The sequence below is a fragment of the Zosterops lateralis genome (assembly GCF_965231275.1).
Source record: "Zosterops lateralis genome assembly, contig: HAP1_HAP1_SCAFFOLD_51, whole genome shotgun sequence".
Taxonomy (NCBI): Eukaryota; Metazoa; Chordata; class Aves; order Passeriformes; family Zosteropidae; genus Zosterops; species Zosterops lateralis.
Genome location: NW_028154613.1, coordinates 538,253 through 557,592, shown reverse-complemented (window position 1 = coordinate 557,592; position 19,340 = coordinate 538,253). Strand labels below are relative to the sequence as shown.

The 19,340-nt window shown below is 40.7% G+C and overlaps 2 pseudogenes across 2 annotated transcripts; one reads left to right on the top strand and one right to left on the bottom strand.

Annotated features, from left to right (window-relative positions):
* Positions 1–810: 810 nt before the first annotated feature.
* Positions 811–12,154, bottom strand: LOC310923386 (annotated as a pseudogene). Its single transcript has 6 exons — positions 12,068–12,154; positions 7,769–7,887; positions 5,399–6,014; positions 4,925–5,034; positions 3,780–3,941; positions 811–909 (listed from the first exon to the last, which is right to left on the bottom strand). The product of its transcript is annotated as an uncharacterized misc_RNA (transcript).
* Positions 12,155–13,722: 1,568 nt separating this feature from the next.
* LOC310923402 (beta-sarcoglycan-like) lies at positions 13,723–16,867 on the top strand (annotated as a pseudogene). The gene is made up of 5 exons: positions 13,723–13,929; positions 14,717–14,902; positions 15,004–15,166; positions 15,679–15,810; positions 16,649–16,867. The product of its transcript is annotated as a beta-sarcoglycan-like (transcript).
* Positions 16,868–19,340: the final 2,473 nt, after the last annotated feature.

Below are 19,340 nucleotides of genomic sequence, written 5' to 3'. Positions count from 1 at the left end.
CTGCAAGATGAAGAGAAAAGGAAAATCAGGTGTGCTAAAGAACTGTACCCAAGAAAGCCATCTGGGGACCCATCAACATTCAGAAAATCTGCATGTATCTATCAGTGCAGCTCTACTGTTACAAAGTTCAACAACTTTCTAGGGTTTTTTTCACAGCCTGCACACACACAAAAAATTGGGCCCTACCCAAAGCCTCTCACATTTCCAATATTCACATTTTAAGTTGAGGGCACCTATCTCCATTTAATAAGATGGGAAAAGAACTAGAAAAATATACACATTTTTTACAGAAATAATTAAAAATGTTGTGTAACCATACCATATGCAGAACTTGCTAAAGTTTCATATAGCTTAGTTGTACCACCTTCCCTTCCTGCTCACCCTACACTTATTTTCCACTCCTTTGATGCATTTAGAAAATTAGGAGTAAATTTAGGTTACTAATTCTAGGAGGTAGGACCTATGTGTTGTATATGTACTCCAAAATGACTGAACTACTTCTAGATGATCCAATTATTTATTCAGAAGGGCACTAAAACAAGGGGAGTAGGCAGAAACCATTCCAAGATACACAGTTGATACTTTTGAGAATTTAACTATGATCTGCTTCTCATACAGTATCTCTACTGATCATTATACCAGGCAATAACTACCTGTAAGTTCAGCTTCACCTCATTCAAGACCATCGAGCAAAGGCATTTATTCCCAGTGTTGAAATGAATATGTGGCATACCAGCATTTTGAACAGGTTGCCTATATTCCTCGTAAAAATACTTGATGCTGTTAACACTACAAACATTCAGCTGAGGCTTACTTGACCAGGCACAAGACGACGGCCACAGCTGCAGCTTCTGCTTCTAAGTTTGCTTCTGCGATAACACTACAAGAGAAGAGTTTGAAAAACCTCTTCTGAGAGAGAAGGCTTAATAAAGACAGACTCTGCAAGCAGACTTGCCATGCTGGAGACAAAGTTTGAGGAAAGAGAGGAAACACAGTAAGCTTTCTCCTTAGAACAGGCTCTGACAACAACCATACATCTGCATAATTAATACACTAGGGAAAATTCAACTATTCATCCTATGTACAGGATAAGGCACTAAAACCTAATTGATATTTGATATACTACTCCACCCATATAGGGAACAGTTAAAAACTTATATTTTTAAATTTTAAAAACAGTGTTGAAATCCACTGACTTCCCTTAACGTATTCCTTTAACAAAATACATACCTGAACCATTTTTCTAGTGACTACTTCTCCCTTCACAAGTACAGTACCATTTTCCATCAGAGCAGGCCAGACGTGATAGGCCACAAAGGGAGCTGTGAAATCTGAGTCACAACTACGATAGTACCTGTTGAAACAAACAGTACAACATATGTCTGCATACAAGTGCCAAAAGACAAGTACGTTTCAAATCATCAGTGCTGATAAAAAGCAGCTACAGTGCTAGTGTCTTTTCACATCACAAAAATACGTATTCTTTACGTGATCCTGTAAAAGAAATGGACTTGGAAGACAGACTTAGCAGAACATACTATTTACTTATACTGACAGACATTCTAATAAAGCCATCTCACACTTCAGAAGGCCACTAGACCTTACTTTTTGCATAAGCCTCACACAAACCAGGGCCTCTCTGTCCACTGACAGATTACACCTTCTGAGCAGCAATTTGGCAGACAGAGTCATCCCCTCTTCCTGTAATACCTTGCTAAAACAAGCTCCCTATAAAGGACATTGCAGAAATACTCAACTATAAAGTTACTTCCTAGTATCTTATGAGACATGAGGCAACTTGATTAGCAAGATCCTCATATATTGATAATGAAACGGTGACATTTTAGCTATGAAAAATTAATTCAAAGGTATGTATACTACCTTTCTAAGTCTGGAATATTGGCTAAATAACACATCTGGCTTTATGGATTCAAACTCAGAACAAATATCAAATAGCAATTTTAAAAAAAAGTTAAAAGCCGTGCATCTATACTTTAGTAATGTATTACAATAGCAAGTTATATAAAACAATGTTGTACCCTGAGGCATGAAGCAAGGCATAGGGTACAATGATGTTTACCTGGCCCTTTATAGAATGCTATCACACAATAAACAGAGATATTTTAATTTCTACAAGTTTTGCTCCATCTCTGTGTGCCATATATACATGCTATACATGTAAACATACACATATGCCACATTTATCTAGATAGATAGACAGAAAGATGGGAGTATGTGTCTCCCACAGCAGCACACAAAAACATATTAGATGTGTTTTTTTAAGGCCATACACACCAAATAGGTGGAGAAGGCATCCCAAGACTATACCACAGTGTTGGTGCTTTTTAATCAGGCCAATAGCTTTGAGTGTCAAAAGCTAACTTTCCCATATTTGAATAGGATCTTTGAGTAGTCCTGTATGACTTTGCACTCTCCTATCAAGAGTCTACTTTCATCTTCTCTCTTTCTCTCCTTGACTTCTCAAGCTCTTCACCACCTGGGTCCCATTCTATTCTAAATTGTATTACTGGAAACCTCCTTAGTGATGTAAGGTTTTTTGCTTTTGAGAGCCATTTTTTATGACTTATCAATCCCATGAATTTTCTAGACAATATGGAAGCACCCTGTTCTCTGCCTGCTAAAAAAGCAGCTTGACCCAACAGAAAAAAAAAAAAAAAAAACAAACCAAACCTATGCCATGGTGTGAATTTTTTTAAAACAAAATTCACATTTTTAAAAGGCAGATTTGGTTTTGCTCAGCTCTTAACCAGAAGAGGTGGGACCATATTAATACTTGTATGTTATACAGCAGCTGCAGCCTGGAGGTTGCGGCAAACATGTTGATCCCAGTAACATCAACTGCCAGATCTCAGTAAATATGACTTTTACAGAACAGGCCAGTAAGGAGGAACAAAGATGCAAACATCTTTAAAAAGGCAGATAGAGACTAAACAGGGAAATCTGATGATCATTATCTTCTTAAATGATAAATTAAATATGCTCTTGAGACTGAAGTTTATCCAGAAAATTGCTCTGCTGTTCACTAAAAAAATTGTTAACACTTGTGTACATGCTGGCATTTATACACTATCCTAAACCTTAAAGATATACCAAATTCACTACAGGCCAGGGGTTTTTGCCCAAATTAATGTTTAGAAATCTTAAATTTTTATATTAATTAGGAAACAAGTAGGCTACACAACATTTAATGGTAAGAGTCTGACTGAATATAAAGATTTCTTACATTCTCCTATTGAAAAGTTCTCCATCAACACTGAAGGCAACATCAAGAGGAGGACAGAGTGTCTGCATTTGAAAAGCCAAACAGCACAACGCTCGAATGAAACAGCTGATGACATTGAAATCAACATTTTCTGGACATGGAAGCTTTGGGTTCACGTTCATGCAGCAAATAACTTCCTGAAAATAAAAATACAGGGGTAATTTGCACTCGCTAACAATTTTATTCACAAGCAAGTATAGAAATCACCCCTAAGTATGCCTCTCAGCTTTCTACATTTAAAAATCGGTACAAAAAGCTCATGTTGCCCTAGATTATTCCAGAAAACAATAACTTCAGAAAGAATGTGCTGCTACAAACAAACGAGCTTTTACTAAGTCACACATACACTAGTCCTAGCAATGTTGTTCTGGAAAGTAAACTGCTACAAGACAAAGTCTATACAGTAACTTTTTTCTCCTTCAGTTTACATATTCTGAATTTACTAGCTCCTGAAAGAGATCACCACATCACTTTCCCACCACTGCCCTTGACTTACCTGGACACTGCAACAAACATCATACAGCTCCTTGTGGCAAGCTATAGAATTCAGGGCAGAAATTTCAAGTGCTGCAGGTCCCCCGCAGTGATCTATAGCCAAAGTCTCTTTTACACGTATTTTGATCTTCCAGAAGGCTTTCTTTGCTGCACGGAAAGATTCCTGCAAATATAAAGAACATCTAGTTAAACACAGGAGGCCTAGATTAATTTTTATCAGTTATCTGCAAAAATTAATTTAACCCACTATCATCATAATAAGGAGGAATATAATAAACTGCTGTAAAGGAGAAAGTTAACTCATTGGGAATGAATTCTTTGATTGACTGCAATTTATTTGCAGAAGGTACGATTGAAAATCTTCCCACCTAACTTTCTATATTTGCACAGGATTCCATCACACACCCATGATCAATGCAATCACATTCAAAGATATCATGAGTAACAGCATTTTATGTCCCACAGCCCTACATGTAAGACAGGAACACCTCATTTTTTGGGAAAAGAGGATGAATTGGAGCGTATAAACTGAATGACTGTTGAAAGAAAAAATCTTCAATAAGTTAAATGTGCTTGGGATCACACACATTAAGATATGCTGCCTCTCTAACACATGTGTTACATCATTTTTATAGAAAAGAAGATTAAATACAGAAAAAATGAAAACAATTTTCTTCAAACTGAGTTCATGGTAAATGTGGGGTATCTAGGTGGTTTCAAGGGACCCAATTAAATTAAAACAGCACATAGCTACAAGCATAAGGAAAGCATGATATGGGAAGATTTTTAGCTTTGTAGTGTTGTAGTATTTAATGCAGCATTCCCAAAAGAATTTTTCTAAGGCAATGTTGATCACTGCAGGCAGCATCTACTTTTCAGACCAAATTGGTCTTCTTTTAGCACCTGTATAATAAATCACTGACCCTGTTCCAATCTCGGAACACGTCAGGTAGGACACTACATTGAGAGTTCAAAGTAGAAGTGTGAGGGGAAGAAAGAAAAATCAAAATAAAAAAAAGGAAGAAAGCTTTTCCTCTCTGGGCTTGACAGAAATGCTAATTTACCCACCATTTAACCCAATGCAGACATAGTGTTTTACAATACACCCTCCAGCCTGTAAAATAAGAAATACTATTTCTTCCTCACCAGAGCTGCAACATATATTATCCTCTGCACCATCTCTATGTCACAGATATATTTCTTCAACAAGATCTCTGCATCCAGGCGATCTTTAGCATAAATGAAGTTAAAGCGAGCTATGAGGCAGGCACGACGAGAAGCATTGGCCCGCCTGCACTGGGCAGGTGAACAGATCTTGACAGGAAGACTGCAGGGGCTGCAGGGTTTGCAAGGATTGCAGGGATCACAGGGATCACAAGGATTGCAGGGATCACAGGGAATGCACGGATTGCAGGGTTTGCAGGGTTTGCAGGGACTGCAGGTGCTTGTAGGGATTGCAGGGATTGCAGGGGTCACAGGGGTCGCAGGGAATGCAGGGTTTGCAGGGACTGCAGGGATCACAGGGGTCACAAGGAATGCAAGGTTTGCAGGGATTGCAGGGATCGCAGGGGTCACAGGGAATGCAGGGTTTGCAGGGACTGCAGGGATCACAGGGGTCACAAGGAATGCAAGGTTTGCAGGGTTTGCAGGGATCGCAGGGGTCACAGGGTTTGCAGGGTTTGCAGGGTTTGCAGGGTTTGCAGGGATTGCAGGGTTTGCAGGGATTGCAGGGTTTGCAGGGATTGCAGGGTTTGCAGGGTTTGCAGGGATCGCAGGGGTCACAGGGTTTGCAGGGTTTGCAGGGTTTGCAGGGTTTGCAGGGTTTGCAGGGATCGCAGGGGTCACAGGGTTTGCAGGGTTTGCAGGGTTTGCAGGGTTTGCAGGGTTTGCAGGGATTGCAGGGTTTGCAGGGATTGCAGGGTTTGCAGGGATCGCAGGGGTCACAGGGAATGCAGGGTTTGCAGGGTTTGCAGGGGGTTTCAGGGATTGCAGGGATTGCAGGGTTTGCAGGGAATGCAGGGTTTGCAGGGGATTGCAGGGATTGCAGGGATCACAGGGGTCGCAGGGAATGCAGGGTTTGCAGGGACTGCAGGGACTGCAGGGTTTGCAGGGATCACAGGGGTCGCAGGGAATGCAGGGAATGCAGGGTTTGCAGGGATCACAGGGGTCGCAGGGCCTGCAGCGTTTGCAGGACTTGTTCACACAGCACCGCCGAGGAGAGCAGCTCCGTGCAAGCCTACAACACACATGCAAAGAAGCAGATTAAAGTGGAAAATTATTGAGCAAGCTCCGTATGCTAGCTGAATAATTTCAGTATGCTTTCCTTATCCTGAAATACAGGAAAAATCAAGAGTTTAAAAACAAATTAAACAAAGCAGACCCTTGATCTTACTTCAAATTGCATAAGTGTATTGTGGCAGGAGGATGGATATAGCACTCCATGCTATAGGAAAAATCACTGGTTAACATTTGGTGTCCTTATACTAGCTCAGATGATCAGGTCTAAAAGACTAATTTCTTTCTCATATTTAAGATGTTAACTAAACCAGCTCAGTTTTCTTTCCTACAGATTAAGAACCTAGGTATTTTCTTCTATCAGGTTCTTGGGCTCCTTTCTTTGCTGCAATGTATTACTCAGCCAAAGGATATCACAGGTATTATTCAAGTAATACCAAAGCTAACAATTCCTCTCCTGCTGTCCCCAAAAGGAGTGTTTCTTAAAGGTTGGCAGACAACCAGTGAAGCAAGTTTATCTTTTGTCCTTTACTCTTACTTCATATTAAAAACTATCCCAACATCTCTGTTTTCCCGTCAAACACTGGTATTACTGTTGCTTTCCTCTTACCAAAAGTGGAAGGAAAAAATTAAAAAATATGTTTTCTATTTATTTTGAAGGTATTCACTCTGTCCTTTCTTCTCTTTACTGAAGGACCCTGGTGAGATTTTTGAGGATCTGAACCAACAAAAGCTCTAACACTTATCAATTGACAAGATTCTTGTTCCACCTTTTTAAGGAGCAGGCTGACTGAGATGACCACAGGTAATAAGGCCAGCAACATCTGCTAAGAGAAAAGACTGCCCAGTTCCATCCTTAGTCAGCTCCTTCAGGGAAGACTTCTAGCAGGAATAGTAGGGCTAAAGAGGACTAAAGAATTCTACTAGAAAGGACAACTGGGAAAGAAAATTAGATTTGGGAAAATGAGTTCTAGAAATAGGCACAGGGAAAATCCAAACTGATATTCTTGGAATCACTTAATAAGGGCGTGAACTTATATCACTTAATGTACTGGCCCAAGACTTGTGAGTAATCATTGTTCTCATGCTAATAGGATGCATGATAATGTGTCTGCCACTTGGAGCTACCTCTTAAATGGCCCTGGAACTGGTAATAACTGCACGAATTTGTATCTGAAGCAATTTAGTTATTTTTATATTATAGTGCTCCACAAAATATGTTTTATGCAACTAAGCAAAAGCTGTTCGGGTCTAGTCACTTATTTGGAAATCCAACCCTCTGCCTCCATCTGATGACAGTGGCTTTTATCTTCTCGGATATTTACATACCAATTACATTGCATAATTAATTGTGACATGTTGTAGGTCCTTCAATAAATGTTACACTATAGCTACTCAACTGATTTTTTATTTAGGGTTTATTCAGCATGCAACATTTCATAGACTGTAGCTCCACATGGGATTGTCATGGACTATACAAATCCTTTTTATGTAGAATACTGGAATGTTTTTCAACACCTCTGCCAGAAGCAAAACCTACCAAGTCAATTTATGAATGTGGGTGTGACAGTATCATTTGTACCCCTCATTGGATACATACACATGATATAGAGCTTAGATGCATTTTGAAACTCTGGTTTTAGGCCAGGAATGAAACATTTTATAAATCTCCATCAATATTTAGATGTCAAGAGAAAAACATGGCTTGCTGAAAAACAAAAAGCAAACAGAAAGAACTGCAGTTGATTTCCCTACTCTTTTTCCATCTCGCAGAGCTCTACAGGAGTTTCAGCTAGTTTTTCTTCCAGGTCTCGCAGTCGACATTTCAGTTTGCAGGCCAAAACTTTCAGCTGTAGCTCTCCCCCAGCTGGATCCTACCAGGAAATGAAGTCACACTGCTTGAATGTTCTACCTTATAGATTCTCTCAGCAAAATACTATAGCATTATGGGCAGATGTATTTCTAAATATTTCATCAACTACCATTTCTAAAGAAACTGAGAACAAAAACAATTGCATTCTCTCTGAGACATAAGAAATACTTTTCAAGCACAGCAAACAAAGACTCAGTTATATAAAGAAATAGATTCACTTATTTTATACCTCATGGTAGAAATTATGGAAGGTCTGCATATGCAGATTTACTGCCTGAGTCATCAGAACAAAGCACTTTGCAGATGTATTGCACAGTTGGTTTTTTCCAGTTAGTCAACTTCTGATTGACTACATCACCAACTCAAATAAACTTTTTGAGAATTCATGTACACAAAACAACAGAAAAAGTTATTAGAACACAGGAGACAAGTATTATCATTCCAGAAAGCACACTGCTTACTATACATGCAGCTGCCTTTTACAACCCATAGAATGGCCTACTAGAACTGGAATTAAATAAGTAACTGAGCAACAGGGTTTTCTTTAAATTTTGAATGTCACGTGCAATGACAAATCTGTAATTGGTATGCCTGGTGTACTGTCATTTAATTACATTGTTATTTTGTGTTTTGGGGACGTTTTGGCAGAACCCTTCTACTGCATTATACTAGACTCTGACTCTTAAAGGATATCACTTTTTATTCATCTTATTTTAATTGTGAAAGGTTTTGACAGAGCAGGTGTAAAAATGAGAAACCAAAGAACCTGGAGACATCACTCTCAAATCTCAGGATCTTGAAGATCCTCCCCTAGCCTGAATTAGCCAACTCTCTTATTTTTTTCAAAGCAGAAAGCCACAACAGATCTGTCTTTTCTGCCAAACTGTTAGTATTACAACCCCTTCAGTAAACACCAAATACATACGAACTCCAAATATCATGGCAGGAGCACGATGGTATTACAACACACATGAACACTTCTCTTTTTTTAACACTCCAGGAAATAATATAGTGTTAAGATAATCTTAGAGGTTTTTTTCTTTAAAAAAAAAAATAAAAGGAGCTCACAAATTAATGCATAGAGTTTATGCACACCTTCAGTTTACACATGTATTTCCACAGTGTCATTTTTTCTAAAAGAGATATAGCACAAATATCTCATAAACATTTTAAAAATGGCATTTTTATGATGTCTCTGCAAATGTAAATGTAAATATCAAATCTTTACCTAGGAGAGGAAAGCAGTATAATAACACAGACTTCTTCTCATACAAAGCAAATTCCTCCTGAAGCAACTAAGGATATATTTCATTAAGTAAAATCTGAGAGAGAGGCTAATATTAACAGAAAGTCATTAAAGATCTTCTGCTGGTATCAATTCATGTAGTTCTATTCCCTTAAAATAAGTTTCTTACACACCTGACCTCCTGAAGCAGAACAGCATACTTTTGGCAGGAGACAGCTTTTTACTGCTGGACAGTCTTCTAAAAAAACACACACATTAAGAAATGGTGAGAACACTTACAGAAAGAGCCAGAGTTGGAAAAAATGCCATATGTGAAACATGTTCGTAATTAGACAAGGCACTGATTTACCTTCTTGAGATGTTTCATTGAGAATTGAGAAGAGCTGCTTTTGAATCGCAGTGTTCAGTTCTAATAATTTACAGCATCGGCTCAGATTTTCACCACTGGAAATCAACTGTAAATGAATGTGCATTTGCCGCCGTGCGCTTGCCCTGTGTGGCTAGCCCGGAGCGCACGTAGCAGTACACCTGATATTTGTGGTCCTCCACCTAGGCCAACGACCTGAGCTGCAGCCACGAAGCCGGTGATAAATGAGAGAAGGACTCTCCGGGAGCTTGGGGTCAGAGAAGTTTATTCCTGCCCGGGCACTCCAGAGAGAGCCCCGAGCAAACAAATGCACCGGCTTAAATACAACACAGAGTGGGTGTGGGGAAAGCGCAGAACAACCAATGAGCAGGAACCAGGGAGTGGCAAGGGTGAGGGGTGATCCAACCAGGAGTGACCAGGGAAAAGGCGGGAAGGGACCCAGCCAATCCCTAGGCCCAGGCCTCAGGGAGATTGGCATGGGGGGTGAGGGTGATGGACAGGGCCTGTGGCGGGAAGGACGGGCCAATCAGGGACTGTCTCCAGGGAGGGTAGGCAGAGGGTTATATAACTTAAGTGGTAAACAACAAGATGGAGTCAGGGGAACAGGGCCCAGGGAAGCCATTTTGGGTACATAAAACTGGGGTACACTAAACTGAAATGTACATAAAACACAGACAAATGTACATAAAACTTTACAAACCCCAACATGCATTACTACATCTGTGTGGGCTTTTTTACTTAAAGCTACAATCACGACGTTTTCCCCCCTGTAATTACATCTTTCCAACCTTTCCTTACTGAATGCATTAGAATACTCATTTTTTAAGGTTCACATTTTTAATAGGCAAATGAACAATGCATCAGGACTTCTATCACTCAGATAATTCACTACTTGAGAAAACGTACTCCTTTTCAATTATAAAGATGCTGCAACCACAAGTATCTCTAAAAGAAGAATCATAGAAATTATGAATCTGGGTTAAAATCTTTCAACAGTTATTAAAATAATAATCTAGCAGATTGTCGGATTAAAAGAAAAAAAACAAAATCTGGTTTTCCATATTAGCTGAAATAACACATACAAGGAAAAGGCTCTTATCTTGCTTTGTCAGCAGTCACATGAAGTCTCCACGCAATTTCACCTGATTTTTAAGAGTTACAAACTGAAACATATACTACTGAAGGAGCAAAACCCAGAACTATGCCTAGGAAACAACAAAACTACATCACGTTCAGCAAATGCAGTTTTGAAAATTTTGCAATTTAAACTACACCTGCCAGAAGAATACACACTTTTTTACTTCCTTCCTTAATCTTTATCTGTAACCTGTGTATCACCTTCCACATAGATCACTCTCTAGGTCTTCAGGTTTTAATGACTCCGTATGGTTTTTACAAGCTTCCAAAAGAGCTGAAAATCCCACCCATGTGCCCATCAGCTTGTGTTTTGATCGCTGCAATATGCTCTCCTCGGGCCTTGGGGGAGCACTGTCAACCTGCTCACCTTCACAAGAACACAGCTACAAAAGTGCATTTTTCCAGCTCATTACAGCAACATAACACAGTGTTTCCATCTGCCAGCTCCTCTTTTCCTGCAACAGCAGCCTGAAACTGTTCATCTTCATTTTCCAAGACCTGAAAGACTATTCCCAACCAACTCATGATGGAGGGGTCAGCCCCCACTGCTGCTCAGCCCTCCTAAGGTCTACCTCACCATCCATTTGCAAGATTTTGAAATGCACGGCACTGTTCCTCCTCTGTGGTAGCTTTACCAGCTACTCTCAAACTCCCTAAAATTGTCCTTTGTCATGAATCCTGCAGAGAGTTACACTGGCTATGTAACTGTAACTCCTATCCAACCATAAAGTAAAAGAAAATAGCTGATTTTCCCTGGAAACGCTGCATCTCTTTCCTCACCAAGCACAGCACACAGCAGGTGGTTACAGGCTCCTGACCTGAGCACAAGCCCCATCTACCCCAGAAACCTGGGGATGCAGGAGTGAAAACTCTGTCACGATTTTCCACTGAGCAAAGTCACACCTGACAAGTTTCATGTTCCTCCGCCTCATCTTTCCCTAATTTCACACCTTCTCTATTTCTTCCACTGTTTCACCTCCTCAGTTTCCTGTCACTCCCTGGATTCCACTACATTCCCTCTGCAGCCGAAACTCTTCCCTCAGTCCCGTTCTGACCCCTCGGGGCCGTGTGGCCTTGCAGCAGCCTCTTTCCCCTCCCAGAAGGGCTGGGGTGCTGGATAGCCCGTTCTCCGCCTCAGCACCTCTTTCCCCCCCGTTCTCCTGCCCGTTTCTGGCCCACGGCCGGTTTCTCCTGAGCACAAGCCCGCCCCGGGTCCTTTTCACCTGCCGCTCTTTTACTCCAACGCTCTCTCCTGTTTAGAGCCAGTGTGCTTCAAACCTCACTTTCAACCTCCGGCCCTTGTTTTCAGGGCAAAGAGGCAAAAAGCCGGGGCTGGCACTCAGAGGTGTGTGAGGGGCGCGGGACGGGGCCCAAACCGGCCACTGCAACGCCCGGCGGCGGCCGCCCCAGCCCGGGAGCGCCGGCACCCACCTCGTACTCCTGATGCCAGTTCTCCAGCTTCTCCTGCAGCTCCCGGGCGCTCCCCGCGCCCACCAAACTCTTTAAGTCTCTGGCCATGGCAGGATGTTAGCTCGCTCTTGGGGGTGTTGCGTTGGCTCGATGTCGCTCCGGGAGCGCTCCTCGGGCGGCGCGGGTGTAACAGCGATGGTACAGCCGGCCCGGTGCCCCTGCCCCGGGCCCGTACGGCCGGGACGGTGATGTACGGCCGGCGGCGGCGGCGGTGCCGCAGTAACGGCGAGGGGCAGCGAGGAGCGGGTACGGCCCGCGGCCGCCAGGTGGCGATGCCGGTTAACGGCAGCGGGCGCGGGGACCCGCCGCGTGGAGCGGCACCAGGGGGCGCCCGCGGGCCCCGCGCGGCGGCGGGGAAGCAAGATGGCGGCGGCCGGCCCCGAGCAGGTCCGTACGCGGCGGGACACGGGCACGGGAGGGCGGCGGCGCCGTCCCCGCCGGGGTCAGGGGGGACCGGGCCCGCGGTGAGCGGGCGGGACCCGCTCGGCCGGGGAGGGGAGACGTGGCCGGAGCCTGCTGTCCGGGCGGGGCGGGGCGGGGCGGCCCGCAGCGGCGCCGTGCTGCCCGAGGCGTGGGTGTGCCACAGACGGCAATGGTGCGGGCCCGGCACTGCACTGAGGCGCAGGGTTCTGGCCGGGGCGGGAGGCGGCGGGTGCCCCGGGGCCCGCAGGTCGTGTGTGCTCTGCAGGGCCACACGGGGCCCGAACATCTCCATAAACTTGTCAGGTCAAGCACCTTTCTCAGTACTATCTCTTAGCTCTTCAGCAGCAGAAGAAAACACGGTGTTGCTACTTCAGCGTAGACGTGCAAGTGCAGTCACTTAAGTGTAGTTTTAGGATTCAAGTGAACAAACTTAATTCCGTCCAAAAGATCAAGCTGCTTCTTTGAACATGTGAATCCCTAAATAACAAACCGTTCCGTTTTGGACAGCTACAAAGATACATTAAAGATTTATTTTCACTACGAATATGTACAAGAGTTTCCTCTATTAATTTGTTACATTGAGAGGAAATCCCTTACAATGTCATAACTTCAGATTATTACACGAAAGCCACTCCGGCCAAGTTCCCCATGCCAGGTGTGAAGCCTCACAGTATCTTTCTCGATGCTGCATGCAAGCAACAGGAGTTGAATGCAAACCCTGTACTGTCAAACTAATTTAAAAACTGTATCCACCATGCTCTTCTTGAATAGTCACTGAGAGTCTATCACATATGAGCACGGAGGGAACTAAAATCCTGTGTACTGGCAGATGACGTGCAGGATTATGTCCTGTATCATCTCTGAGAGGTAAAAACTTGATGAATTTCTTGGTAGCTGGTTTTAGGTTTTTAACTGTAACAATATAATTAATAATTCCCATCTGCCATGATAAATATTAAAGTCATATATTGTCTGAAAGTATCTGGATTTTAAATTTAGTCATTATGTTAGCAGAGGTTGCTGTGGTTCTAAGTGTGTATTCTGACAGCAGGGTGGCAGACGGAAAAATTATTCTCAACATAATATCCAGTATATTCCACCAGTCAGTTTACATTGTTTGCATACATATGTGTGTGTCATTGTAGCTAATTTACGTGCCTTTTGAAGCTAACCCATGCCCTGTGTTACAGCAAAGCTCTAACGGCCCGGTGAAGAAGTCTATGCAAGAGAAGGCTGTGGAACGCAGGAACGTTAATAAGGAGCACAACAGCAACTTCAAAGCAGGATACATTCCAATTGATGAAGACCGTCTCCATAAGACAGGGTTACGTGGCAGGAAAGGCAACTTGGCCATATGTGTGATTGTTGTTCTTTTTATTTTGGCCGTCATCAATCTGATTGTGAGTATAATAGCTATAGCGTAAGTAACATTAGGTCGTGTTTCATTCTGACAGTTCACTAAAAAAATAAAACTTCCAGGATGGCCAAGGACTTATAATGTACTGAAGGAGATTCCCACTTTTCTCCTTTCTTTTTAGTTCTTTTGTAGTCTGAGCAAGATTAGATGCAAGAATGGTGTAAATTCAGGCACGGTTATTTCGGTTATCATGGTCACCCCATGAGAAGTGTTACTAGTACATATGAATTCAGGATATATGGCATATAAAATATGGTTATATTTTACATTACAGAGCTGTATGTGAACATTTAGAATTAACTAGGTACTGCACTTTAAAACTTCATTGTTCTAATAACCACATTTTTATTGCTTGGTCAATGAGAAATAATAAATTATTTTTTGTAATTGCACATCCATCTCTGAGGATGCATTCTTGCAGTTCAACGTTAAGTATATACCAAGCTGAACTGTTCAGGAAATCTGTTTAGTCAGTGGTTACCCTTAAACAAAAGAAAGATGTAACTGTGGATGCAATTTAACATTTTATATATATAGAAATAATTTTAGCTACTGTTTCTAATAAGTCTAAAAATAATTTTAAATGCTTTTTCATAATTAAATGTGTTATGATGTTTTCAATAGGAACAGACTACAGTAAACTCATACTTAAGCCTCACTTAAACATTGACATTAATAATTGTTCAAATAAAACATCTAATTAATACAATAATTGTGGTAGGAAGATCCGAACAATCAACATGATGATTGAAAATGTGTTTCTCTTTCAGATTACCCTGGTTATCTGGGCAGTGGTAAGAATTGGTCCCAATGGTTGTGACAGTATGGAATTCCATGAGAGTGGCTTACTGCGGTTTAAGCAAGTGTCTGACATGGGTGTTATACATCCCTTATATAAAAGCGCTGTAGGAGGGAGACGGAATGAAGACTTGGTGATCACTGGGAATAATCAGCCTGTAAGTTATAACATGAATTGAAAGTTTGTGAGCAACACTAGAGAATTACACTCACATTGCTAATTTGAAACATCATTAAGTTCATGACTTTGTTTCTGAAGATTGTATTTCAGCAAGGAACAACCAAGCTTAGCGTGGAAAAAGACAAAACTTCTATTACCAGCGATATTGGCATGGAATTTGTTGAGCCACGAACAAACCCATGAATTTCATCTGCCAAATGGAGTTAAAATATTGAATGTACAAAAGGCCTCTACAGAGAGGGTATGTCTCTTATCTTTTGTAAGTAATAAGAATACAGCCCATTGTTTGTTTGTGTAAAAGTAGAGTTGGGTTAGTGGTTTTATAGAGGGTTGAGTGTGCCTTTGGAAACACTGAGCAATCGTGTTGCAGAAAAACCACTCACAACTATGAATACACAGGAGGAACAGGTTAAGTGAAAATGAGGGGTAAATTTACATCATCTGTCTTAACAGGAAGCCTGTATTTGGTACAAGTGTTAGCTGTGTATCTCATAAAATTGTCATATAAATTTGGTTTTTTTTATACAAGAAAAATTAATTTCACATACCTTCCAAAATTCACTGATCTTGTTTTGAAACTGAACGTGGGAAATAACAAATATGCAGAAGCTAATGGCAGAAGGGCAAAAAGTACATTCAAGGTTTTTATTACATTGCACAGCACTACTCTTAAGGTAATTAAAGTTACTCAGACAAATGCAAGTAGCACATTTTCATTAAGGTGTAATACAGCTTTTTTGGTTATGTTCTTAGATTACCAGCAATGCAACCAGCGATCTAAACATAAAGGTTGATGGTCGTGCCATTGTCCGGGGAAATGAAGGTGTTTTCATCACAGGCAAGACAATTGAGTTTCGAATGGGTGGAAACATGGAACTTAAAGCAGTAAGTATTTCAAATTAAAGCAATTCTTCTAACAGCTTAGTTTCAAATCTAGGCTGATAGTAAACTGATGTAGCTTTATGTCATTTCAAATTTTATAAAATTACTCATGCACAGAAGTCATTTGGATTTAAATAGATGGTTTATTACTTTGCAGTTAAGTAGTGGTTGAATAGTTCCAGGTAATATTGATTTACCGCTATTAAGACACCAAAAACCTACAACGCAGTTAAAGCTAATATATTGGCCTCTGTACTGGCATGAATACCAAAGGAAGTTAATCTCCTCTGAAAGCTTAACCAGGGATGGCAATGTTTGCCAGAAGAGCAGAGCATATAGTTTGGAGCATTCTGTGCTGCTGCTCTAAGATTCACTGGCATTTCTTTAAGATTTTTGGAGATTAAGATGGTAGTATATATAGAACGATGGAAAAAAAGGATAAAAATAAAGGTATATGCACTTTCAAATGTGAATGAATTTCATGCATGAATTCAAACACTGTTTCCTGTTTCATGTCCATATTTTATATTTACTGCATTTGCTAATAAGAATGTCAAGTGGAAAGTCACCCTACTGCTGTCTTTCTCAATATCAATACACCACTGAAATAGCAAAGTACATTGCTGTATATAGTCAAGAAATCCACAGGCATTGCTGTAATTGTTATTAAAAAATTAAACATTTGCATACATACCTTTTTTTTACTGTTGATTCTACAGCCATCCTAGACGTGTTATTTATCCATTAAACCAGCTTGTCCTTCTCAAAAACAATATGCCTTATTTACATTAGAAGTTGTAATTCTACAACTTCTTTTTTTTTTTTCCTGTCTCCTTACTAGGAAAACAGCATCATCCTGAACGGAACTGTGATGGTCAGCCCGTCACGACTGCCAAGTTCTTCTCACGGGGAACAGTTCAATAACGGCAACTGGCTGCGCTTCAAGCTGTGCATGTGTGCGGACGGGACGCTGTTCAAGGTTCAGGTGACAGGGCACAACATGGGCTGCCAGACCTCTGTCAACCCCTGTGGAGCCACGCACTGAAAGAAACTGCTGCAGGGACAGTTCTCCTCCGTGTTTACACATATTTGTATGAAGTAATTGCATGCCTTCAAGAGTTTCTTCTTTTGCAGCAGTTTATGCTAACATTTCTTACACTGTATTTTTAAGGAAAGGCTGTTACAGTCAGCAGTATTAGGCCATCATCCTGTTAGCTGCAGTACTGGCACTGAATCTATAAGCTTTCAGTGTACGTGCATACTGAAGTACCTTCTCGAATTGGGATCAGTAGAATATATGTAAAAGAACATGATCTTGGCAACACCTCTACTGCCTACAGTAGTCTCTTGAGGAGGTTTTTGTCCTGTCTCAAGACCTTGAAGACTGCTGAGAATATAACCACAGTCTGAAGTACTTCAACACGAATGTCAACTTTTTGTTGAAAATAGATTCTCCTAGGATGGCTGAAGTGGCAGACTTTTCTCTGCTTTCTTGTTGATACATTGATTTACCCCAAACTTAGGTGCTTTACCAGATGTGTACTGAGGGGTAATGCCAGATTCACTTAAAAATATCACATGATTTCTGCCATGTATTCTCATGTTATTAAAAAAACTGTGCTATCATAAATAATATTTGCAAAGTAATACTGAGTATGGAAATGTAACTTGAATTTTGAAGTAGTCTTGCAGTTATTGAAGTGTTGCTTGAACTTCCATTCTGTCTGTGCAGTTAATGCATTCTGCAGTTGTTTAATTTATGTGAAATACTTACAAAATGTGTTTATATTAGAAGTACGTTTTTAAAGATGTACTTACAACTTGCTTACTACCCAAAAATAGTGTTTTCCGAGGTGCTCTAATGTGAACAGTGTCTGAGTCCATTACTCGATAGGTAATAATCTAAGCTTAACTGTTGCAGCAGTGTCTGAGGTCAGTTCTCTCCTTCCCCATAATTTTCAATACTGATGCATTACTGAAACATCGGAATTAAATTCTGAAGTTAAACTGCAGTTTTGTAATTCTAAACGTGGTGGGAGGACATCAGACTATGTGTATCAGAATTTGTCAACGGTGAAACTATGGTGAACTGTATGGTGAACTGGGGCCTGCTGCAGCCTTCCAGTGGCATTTGCAGCAGTGATGTGTTTTGAGCTAAAAATAAACCAGCTATTTATAAGATTCTTTCTTTCCCCACCCCATGTATTTCTTCAGTTTAAAATAGCTTGGTTTAGCAGTAGCGTCAAGTAATCTTAATATTGGAGGTCTCAAAAAACTGTTTGTAACAGCTTTTTGACAAGATTTTTGATAAGCACACCCTTCATTACCTTCAAGTTGCATGAGTTTTGCACATTAACTTCAGAACTGATTATTTGTTACATGAAGGTAAACCATCTACCCTTGTTTTACAGTGCTTAAAGTACATAGGATTCCATAAAATACAAATCAGCTCCTGCTGTAACAAGAAATTCAACTCTAAGGCCCCAATTTCTGAACTTCATGGAAGGCAGTAAACGCTCATGCAGAACGTGTATGGGTGGAAGTGGTTGCTGGAGGGATATTCATAAGTCAGGCATTACAGCACATGGGGGAGGTCAGAGGAGTTGTATTTCTCTCACTGCTCAAAGGCAGATTTTGATGCTCAGTAGTTGTTGGGGGTTTGGGGCTGGTCAGCAGTGGAGCCGTTCTGACAAAATCAGAATAAGCAGAATATAATGTAGCAAAAACCACTGAGTTCTCACACTAAAGATTACGGGGAAGTACTAACATTTTGCATACTGTCTTTATGGACCTCAGACTTTTATCAGAGATAATAGTTACTAAACACTTTAACACACATTTTGCTGCTTTACACCCATCTTTGCTGCTAAGCGGTAACTCAATTTCTGTTACAGTTAAAAGGAGGAAATAAACTAACATTTTTCAAATTGTCACTCATGCTAATGGCAGCTTGTCACTTTCTGTATACAAATGGAAACACAAAATATAAAGAGCAGTATCCTCAAAGCTGACATACATCTTGAAAATGCCTTGGTCAACTAGATTACACACGTATTAAAGCTCTTCTCTGATTAATACTGACATGTCTATATGCTAGTATTGGATTCCCATAATTATCAAGAGTTCTTTTTAAAATACTGTGTGCAATGTACAGCTGAAAGATTTTGTCACAAAGGTACTCTTAAATCATGATCTGCAGAATTTTTTTTCAAGTGTGGATTTTTTTTGTCAAAATGTAGCAAAACCAGTCATAAAAATACCAAATGAAATAAATTATCAAATTTGCTAGCCACTATGTATTGTTAATATATTTTACATTTATATTATGCAGTTTGATAAACGTTGGCACCACACATGCCTTCTGTTGAGCATTTATTTATCTTCTAACTGCCTAAGGTACATTTTTCTGTATGTATTAAAAGCATAGAGTAGAACACTGTTTATTTCAGTCCCACAGATGCACTTAAGATTTTTTGTGTATAAAGTGCATTCTACATGCCTGTGTAAAATGCTATACTGGGTACGCTGAAACA